The sequence below is a fragment of the Suncus etruscus genome, chromosome 9 (assembly GCF_024139225.1).
Source record: "Suncus etruscus isolate mSunEtr1 chromosome 9, mSunEtr1.pri.cur, whole genome shotgun sequence".
NCBI lineage: Eukaryota > Metazoa > Chordata > Mammalia > Eulipotyphla > Soricidae > Suncus > Suncus etruscus.
In genome coordinates, this window is record NC_064856.1 from 411,830 (window position 1) to 421,071 (window position 9,242).

The window sequence follows — 9,242 nt, forward strand, 5'->3', positions numbered from 1 at the left end:
ATAACCCTACACAATATAACAGCACAACAACTCTCTCTCTCAATAATCTCCTTAATTGTCAGCAGACTAAATTCTCACATTAAAGACACAGAGTAGAGGCTTGGGTCAAAAAACAAATCTGGATATATGCTTCCTGCAAGAAACACACCTAAAAGAACAAGACAGATACAGGCTTAGAATAAAAGGATGGAAATCAATTATTCAAGCCAATGGAATACCAAAAAAAAAAAAAAAAAAAAAAAAAAGCTGGGACAGCCATTCTTATATTAAACCAATTTGCATTCAACCTCAAAAGAGTACTTAGAGACAAAGAGGATCACTACATACCAATCAGGAGAACATTAGACCAAAAAATAGTAACTCTGATCAACAATTATGTACCAAATGTAGAGCCAGCAAAATACATAAGGTGTTTGCTTGAAAATCTAGAGAAACATATGGAAGGAAAAGTGATAGTAGTAGGAGACTTCAACATACCATTATCACCACTAGACAGATCCATTAGGCAGAAAACTAGCAAGACATAAGAGCCCTAAATGAGAAACTAGTTAATTAGGACTAATGAATTTATACAGGGCCCTCCACCCTCACAAAATGGAATACACATTCTTCTCACATGCAGATGAAATCTTCTCTAGAATAGACCAACCCTTAGGATATAAATCTTTGTAATTAATCTCTTTATATAATTTGATCACAAACATGATTGTAGATGGGTTTCAATCACATAAAGAACACCCCCTTTCACAAGTGCATCATTCCCATCACCAATATCCCAAATCTCTCACCTCCCAACCCCCCACTTGTATTTCAGACAGACTTTCAACTTCATTCATTCGCACTGTTATGTTAGTTGTCAGCGTAGTTATTTCTCTAACTGCACTCACCACGCATAAATCTAACAAAGTCACAAATATAGGATTATTAGAAGCATCCTATCAGATACAATGCAACAGATATCCAGATTGACTATATAAAGAAGTTATGGAAAAAATCCAACACCTGGAAATTAAACAACATGCTGGATAAAAGAGGAAATTAAGGAGGAAATAAAAAGATTTATTGAGATGAATGACAATGAAGAAACAAATGGTCAAAATCTGTGGGACACAGCAAAAGCAATGATTGGGGGAAACTCAGAAATATAGGCCTATGTTAGGAAAGAGGAAAATGACAAAATCAGCAGCTTAAAGGAACACCTTAAGGAGTTGGAAAACAGCAGCAAAGAAACCCAAACACAGGTGGAAGACAAGAAATAATAAAAATCTGATCAGAAATAAACAACATAGGAAAAAAAGAAATAATACAAGAAATCAATGAGACCAGGAGATGGTTATTTAAAAGAATAAAGATAGATAAAGCACTAGCAAGACTCAAAAAAAAAAAAAAAAAAGGGTGCTCGCTTCGGCAGCACATATACTAAAATTGGAACGATACAGAGAAGATTAGCATGGCCCCTGAGCAAGAATGATGCGCAAGTTTGTGAAGCGTTCCATATTTTTAGAAAGACTTGGGACATTGGTGATGGGAATGTTGCACTGGTGATGGGTGGTGTTCTTTACATGACTGAAACCCAAACACAATCATGCAGGTAATCAAGGTGTTTAAATAAATAAAAAAAAAGGAAAAAAGGGAAAACTCCCAAATAAATTGGATCACAGATGAAAGGGAAGAGATTACTACAGAACTTCATGAAATTCAAGACATCATGAGCAATTACTATGAACAACTGTACTCAGTTAAGTTAGAGAACCCAGAGAAATCAACAAATTTCTGGAAAAATATCCTCTTCCAAGACTTAATAAGGAGCATGTAGAAAGCCTAAACAGGCTCATCACATCTAAATAAATTGAAACATTAAGAAACTCCCCAAACACAAAAGTTCAGAACCAGATGGTTTTACAGGTGAATTCTAACAAACATTCAGAGAATTACTAGCATTGATCCTCAGGCTCTTCCAAAACATCAAAAAGTCAGGAATCCACCCTAACTCTTTTTTATGGGGCTAATAACACATTCATTCTCAAAGCTGGCAAAGACACACCAAGAAAGAAAACTATAGAATAGTCACACTAAAGAATATGGATGCAAAAATCCTCAACAAAATCTTAACAATACATCAAAATCCAACAATTCATCAAAAAGATTATACACCAAGTAGGTTTCATCCCAGGGATGCAAGGATGGTTCAACATATGCAAATCAATCAACATCATACAACACATCAACAATAAGAAAGATAAAAATCACATCATCATATCATTCGATGTAAAGAAGGCATTCGACAAAATCCGATACACATTCATGATGAAAACACTCAGCAAATCAGGATTGAAAGGAAGCTTCTTCAAGATAGTCACAGCTTTCTATAAAAATCCCACAGCCATGGGGTTGTTCAGATAGCTTGGAGGTAAGGCGTTTGTTTACCTTTCATGCAGAAGGTTCGTGGTTCAAATCCCAGCATCCCATATCATCCCCTGAGCCTGCCAGGAGCGATTTCTGAGCATCAAGCCAGGAGTAACCCCTGAGCGCTGCCAGGGGTGACCCTAAAAACAAACAAACAAACAAACAAAAAAAGCCCACAGCCAACGTTATCCTAAATGATGAAAAACTGAAAGCATTTCCACTAAGTTCGGGTACTAGGCAAGGCTGTCCACTGTCTTCACTCTTATACTAATAGTTCTAGAAGTCCTAGCAATAGCAATCAGATGAGAGAAAGGAATGAAAGGAATCCAAATAAGGAAAGAAGTCAAACTATATCTTTTTGCAGATGATATACATAGAAAACCCTAAAGAGTCCGTAGCAAAACTCCTAGAAACAATAAACCAATATAGCAAAGTGGCTGGCTACGAAGTCAATACACAAAAGACAGTAGCATTCCTCTATATAAATAATAAAGCAGAGGAGAAAGAGATTAAGGCATCCATCCCATTTAAAAGCATGCAAAAATATTAAGTACCTAGAATCAACCAACAAAAGAAGTGAAAGACCAATACCATGAAAACTTCAAAATACTTCAGAAAGAAATTGAAGAGGATCTAAAGAAATGGAAGAACACCCATGCTCATGGGTATGAAGAATCAACATCATCAAAATGACTATCTTACTTAAACTATCATGTTTAAAAAACTTAGAATAATCGATTATAAAATTCATATTGAAGTACAAGAGACCCAGGTTAGCCAAATCCATACTGTAAAATAAGAAACTGGGTGGCATTTATTTACCTAACTGAAGCTTTACTATAAAGCCCTAGTGATCAAAATGACATGGTACTGGAACAAAGATAGAATCTCAAACCAATGGATCAGAATAGAATATCCAGTGACATATCCCCAAATATATGGTCAATAAATATTGAAAAAGTTGCCAAGAATTTGAAAAGGAACAAAGACAGTCTCTTCAACAAATAGTATTGAAGCAACTGGATAACCACCTGTAAGAAACTAAAGATTGATCCATGTTTCACATCTTATACAAAAGTCAACTCAAAATAGATTAAAGACCGTGAAATCTGACGCAAGTCTATAAAGTTCATTGAGGAAAAAAATAAGCAGAACACTTCAAGACTTATACCTCAAAAATGTCTTTGATGGGGCCGGAGAGATAACATGGAGGTAGAGTGTTTGCCTTGCATGCAGAAGGATGCTGGTTCGAATCTCAGCATCCTATATGGTCCCCTGAGCCTGCCTGGGGTGATTTCTGAGCTTAGAGCCAAGAGTAACCCCTGATTGCTGCCAGGTATGACCCAAAAAAATGTCTTTGATGATGGAATGCTAATAGCAAAAGCTATAGCATCAAACTTAAATTAATGGGACTACATCAAACTGAAAAGTTCTGTATGGCAAAAGAAACACTGCTTAAAACTAGAAAACAGCTAACAGAATGGGAAAATTTTTTTCATTCAACACATCAGATAAAAGGTTAATATCTAGGATATACAAAACACTCAGAAAGGTTAATGCTACAAAACCTAATAAAACCATAGAAAAATGGGGAGAAGAAATATATAGACACTTGTGTGAGGAAGACCAAAAGATGGCAAATAGACACATGAAAACATGTTCACCATCACTCCATTAGGGAAGTCCAAATTAAGACAACAATGAGGTAGAATCTTATACCAGTGAGGATGGTACACATCAAAAATAATGGGACTGGGTTGAAGAGATAGCACAGTGGTAGTGCGTTCGCCTTGCACGCAGCTGATCCAGGGCTGACCTGGTTCAACCCCCAGTGTCCCATATGGTCCCCCTAGCCAGGAGCAATTTCTGAGTGCATAGCCAGGAGTAACTCCTGAGCATCACCGTGTGTGGTCCAAAATAATAATAATAATAATAATAATAATAATAATAATAATAATAATAATAATAATAATAATAGGACCAATCTCTGTTGGCGGAAATGTGGCAAGAAAGGGACTCTCATCCACTACTGGTGGGAATGCGCTTGATCTAATCCCTATAGAAAACAGTATGGAGGGTGCTCAGTATATTCAGAATTGAGCTGCCATATGATCCAACAATAACACTCCTGGGTATCTATCCCAAGATAGAAAAACATTCATCCAAAAGTATGTATGCACACCACTATTCACTGCAGCACTCAGCACAACAGCCAAAAGTTGGAATCAACCTAGATGTCCAACAACAGATGAATGAATCATTAAGATGTGGTTCATACACAATGGAATACTACATAGCAGTATGAAACAATGAAATAATGCGATTTGAAACATGGATGGAACTAGAAAATGTTATGTTAAATAAAGTAAGGCAGAAGATGAAATATAAATACAAATATATAATATAAATATAAATACAGTATTTTAGCACTTATTTAGGTACCTAGAATATATACCATATATACACATACATATACACATACATATACATATACATATACATATACATATACATATACATATACATATACATATACATATACATGAAGAAACACAAATGCCTAAATAGTAGAAACTCCAAACACCATAGATACCAGGGTGTAGTGAGGAGAAGCAATCAAATCAAATGGAAGAAGGGAAACACAATGCCTTGACTATCTTTAATACCATAAAAAAAAAAAAAACAGTAACAACAGAAACAGTAGTTTAGATCTAATAGCTGTTCAATCAATCTCTCACAACAAAGGTCTATAATAATGTTCTAATGCATTTATCCACAGAACCATGTGCAGAATGTGACTGTAAACCAGGAACTCCCACTGCAGAACTTACTATCAATATGTTCTAATTCCTTAATTTCATTAGGTATAAAATAATTCTTCAATTTCTTTGCCCACAGTGGTTCTTGGAGATATTGGGTGGACACCCTAATTTTGCAACCTAGCACTCAATCATACTAGGCACCATGTACAGTGCTCATATGACACTGTCCTGATAAAATACTCCAATTTACTCATTTCCTTTTGATCATGTCTTCTATTAGGACCTAAAAGTATACGAGCACTAAGACCACTGGAACAGAGAACTGCACACCACAGACTTAAGTTACAGTTCTCACTCTTCAAGTACATTTATGCAAATTACTGTTATCCTTTTTCCTTATTTTTTACCTTTTTATTTTTTTCTTCTTTCCTTTTCTTCTTTCTTCTTCAATTCAACATGTTAGTTTTATATCATAAAGCCCATGCTGACAGTTTCTTTTAGGAAAGAAACCTCAATACATTATAATGCTCACTACCATATTGCTTAGTACTTTAGATGTGAAAATTATGCTGCTTTTTTCAAAATGTTCCAGCCACAATCTGACCCTGAAACTTCATTTAGCTAAGTTCACCCTTGTCACTGATGAAGCAGCTAGAAATTGGATAACCTTCCCACCGAACTGCCAGCCCATTTTTTTTACTTAATTCTTTTCTATTTTTTGACCCATATTTTTTCTTTTATTTCTCTCCAAATCTATATCTTAGCTATTCATTTACTTCTCTTAATTCAATTATTTCTTAAGTGCTCAGACCCATCCTGTGAGGGTCAGGCTTCCAACAACTATTTATAAACAGATCTCTAATGTCTGTCTATAAGTGAACATGAGTTTGTATAGAATGGACTCCTCTTTGTCTGCCCAACCTGTACTACAAACAATTCATGTCTATATTGTATATAGCCCCTCATATATATTATCACTCCCCCTTCTGAACTCTCTATTTTCTCATCCCCCAATCCTGATCTGTTTTCCCACACACACTTAACCCTTTTCACCCTCAGTTCTTAACTCATTAGGTACCAAGACAGATGTCCTGCCCAACAAGCCACCACCCTGCTCCCAAAGCCAAAAGACACTCTCTCAATAATCTCAGACACTGGCAAGAAATTGCAACCATCATTCCCGTGACTCATTCTATGTGGTGGTTCTTCTCACATACACACACTCCAAATATGGACTTTTGCATGCTACCAGATTCAGCTCCAGAGGACCCTCAGCTCCAGAAGACTACCTGATCCCTTAATGCTACAAATCATTTCTCAAACTCAGTAAGACCACGGTGTGGGATGAAAATATGCCCTGGATCTCCCCTCCCCAAGAATATTTCAAACTACTTAATGGGGATATCTATATATACCTTAATAGCTATACCTCTTAGTGTGTTTACTTCCAAAGTTATAGGTAGCTTCTTCCATCCTTTTTTATTTATTAATGTTTTATCTTTTATCATTTATATATATATATATATATATATATATTAATTTTGCTTGCTTTGCTTCTGCTTGGTATGAAATTCTAAAAGAAAAAGTCCTGCTTGAGATAAAAAGTCAGGTCAAAAACAAGGCACAGTGACTGTATAGCCTGTCATTCTTAGCCCCAAATACACCACCAATATAATATGGCACCATTCTCTTTTGCATAGGTGTTCTAAAAAAGGGGGAAATATGTATAGAAACAAGCTCTTATCTATTAGGGATAAGAAGCCATAAATTTTATAATACAGAGGCGCCTCCCACCCTGAACATTTGTCATGGGGACTCAATTTAGACTCCATGTGAGTCTAAATTGTGAGGAAACACCAACACCTTGATCTAAAAGCAGGTTGCCCTACCTCATCACCTAATGGTAAGATGAAATCGGAAGACATTTCGTCCTTAGATGTGTGCAAAAACAAAGATCACTAACTACAGAAGACTGACTTTGACAACCACAACTAAGCAGATTTTTTCCTGGGACCAAAAAAAAAGACCCTAGACTAGACTTCAGCCTAAGATTTGTGCAAAAACCAAGATCTCTAATTCCAGAGGTCTGACTTTGACAACTGTGACTGATCAGAACTTCTGGAACTGTAAGGAAAGATTCTACTCTATGCTCCATCCTAGGATTCATGCACAAACCAAGATCACTAATTACAGAAGAATGACTGCAACAACAGTAACTGAGCAGAACTTCTGCAACCATAAAGACTCTATCCTAGATTTTATTCTAAAACCTGTGCAAATACCAGGACCTCTAATTACAGAGTACTGATTTTAAGAGCCACACTGAGCCATACTGGCACCATAAAAAGAACTTGAGGTTCCACAATGAGCATGTCGGGAGCATGTAGTTGTTCCCATGACAGTATGCTTCAAGGGTGGAGAAACCCTGTATTTCCTGAACCAAGGAAATTTCCTTTCTAATTTCCCCAACACTTACTGTGCCTATAACAACAACAACAACAAAAAATATTAGACACCAGTCCCTCTTCCTTTCTGTTCTTTTTTTTCTTCCTCTTGGTGTTGTTGTTTTGTTGCTGTTTTTTTAGTTGTTGTTGTGGTTTTTTGTTGTTGTTGTTGCTTGTTTTGGTTTGCTTTTTTTTTCGTTTTTGGTTTTTGGATCACACCCAGCAGTGCCCAGGGGTTACTCCTGGCTCTGTGCTCAGAAATCGCTCTTGGCAGGCAAGAGGACCATATGGGATGCTGGATTGAACCACCATTCTTCTTGGCTCGGCTGTATGCAAGGCAAATGCTCTATCACTGTGCTATTCCTCAGGCCCCTTTCTTCTTTTAAATATACTTTTATAGCTTCTAGAAAGGCTCCTCCCAGCTTTTTTTTTCCTCCAACAGAACCACAGAACTTGAATCATCTTGTTCTGTCTTAAAAAATGAGGAGAAAAAAGTGTATGGTATCAGGAGCAAACAATCACAAGAACATTGAGTGAAAATAAAAATTGATCAGATCTAAACACCAAACCCAAGGTCAATGACAATGAAATCAAGATAACCCAATCTACAACAAGCATTACACAGAAGGGACCTGATACACTGGCAGTGAAGGGGGTAGGGAGTGGTATGTGATGCATGCTGGGAATAGAGGTGGATGAAGGACAACATTGGTGGTAGAAGTGGCCCTGATTCACTGTCACTATGTACCTTAAGTATAATGTGAAAGACTTGTAATTCCCATTGGTCACAATAAAAAAAATTAAGACAAAGAGTTAACATAAGCTAATATATATATATATATATATATATATATATATATATATATCTCAATAAAATAGCCTGTGGTACTTACTTAGGTATGTCAGTAGGATAATAAGCAAGCAGCAACTCCCTTTAAAACATATCATTGAAGTAATGATAAGCTCCTATTCTACTCTAGCAGGGCATTCCTTTGCAAGCCTCATTGTCTGAATTAAATTAGTCTTATTATTTACCCAAGGGACTGTTAAAACTTTCAGTTTTTATTAGTGGCATGACTTCCCACAAAGCTAAGGGTTCTGACTATGGATATATCCAAGAACCATCAAAGAAGCGTTAGAGAGCCCCCATGAAAATAAAAATCTACAACATTGTTGTTGTATTGTCTTGTTTTTGTCAGGTATTTGGGTCAATTTGGGTGTTTAAGCAAGATGGTGATAGTGATTATAGTGAATTCTAGACATCTCTAACCCACTATTGCCAGGGCATACCTAAATTTTTAGGGGGGCTCATCCCACCAGATGTACTTCAGATTTTCCTGGTGGGGAGAACTAAATTAACCACCATGGGGTCCACTGTGGACACCTTTTTCCCTTGCGTGGGAGATTGAGGAATTTTCAGAGAGATGCTTGGCATTACATTTTCAGTCAATATTTGGCTACTCTCCTTTGTAAATATCAGGCAAAATTATGGCCTTTATCAAATAATTTGGCTCAGAAATTCCAGCAACAAAGATGATTTGAGATCCCCTTTGCTGGATAATAGCCAGCCCTAAAAGCAAAGACAGTATTTTTTCTCTCTTTTTCAAATATGTCCTTGCAGCTACATTTT

At 36.5% G+C, this 9,242-nt stretch overlaps 1 non-coding gene across 1 annotated transcript; it reads left to right on the plus strand.

Moving 5' to 3' along the window:
• Nucleotides 1-1,395: 1,395 nt before the first annotated feature.
• On the plus strand, nt 1,396-1,502 carry LOC126019748 (U6 spliceosomal RNA). The gene has a single exon (XR_007499372.1). It is a non-coding gene; the product is annotated as a U6 spliceosomal RNA (small nuclear RNA).
• Nucleotides 1,503-9,242: the final 7,740 nt, after the last annotated feature.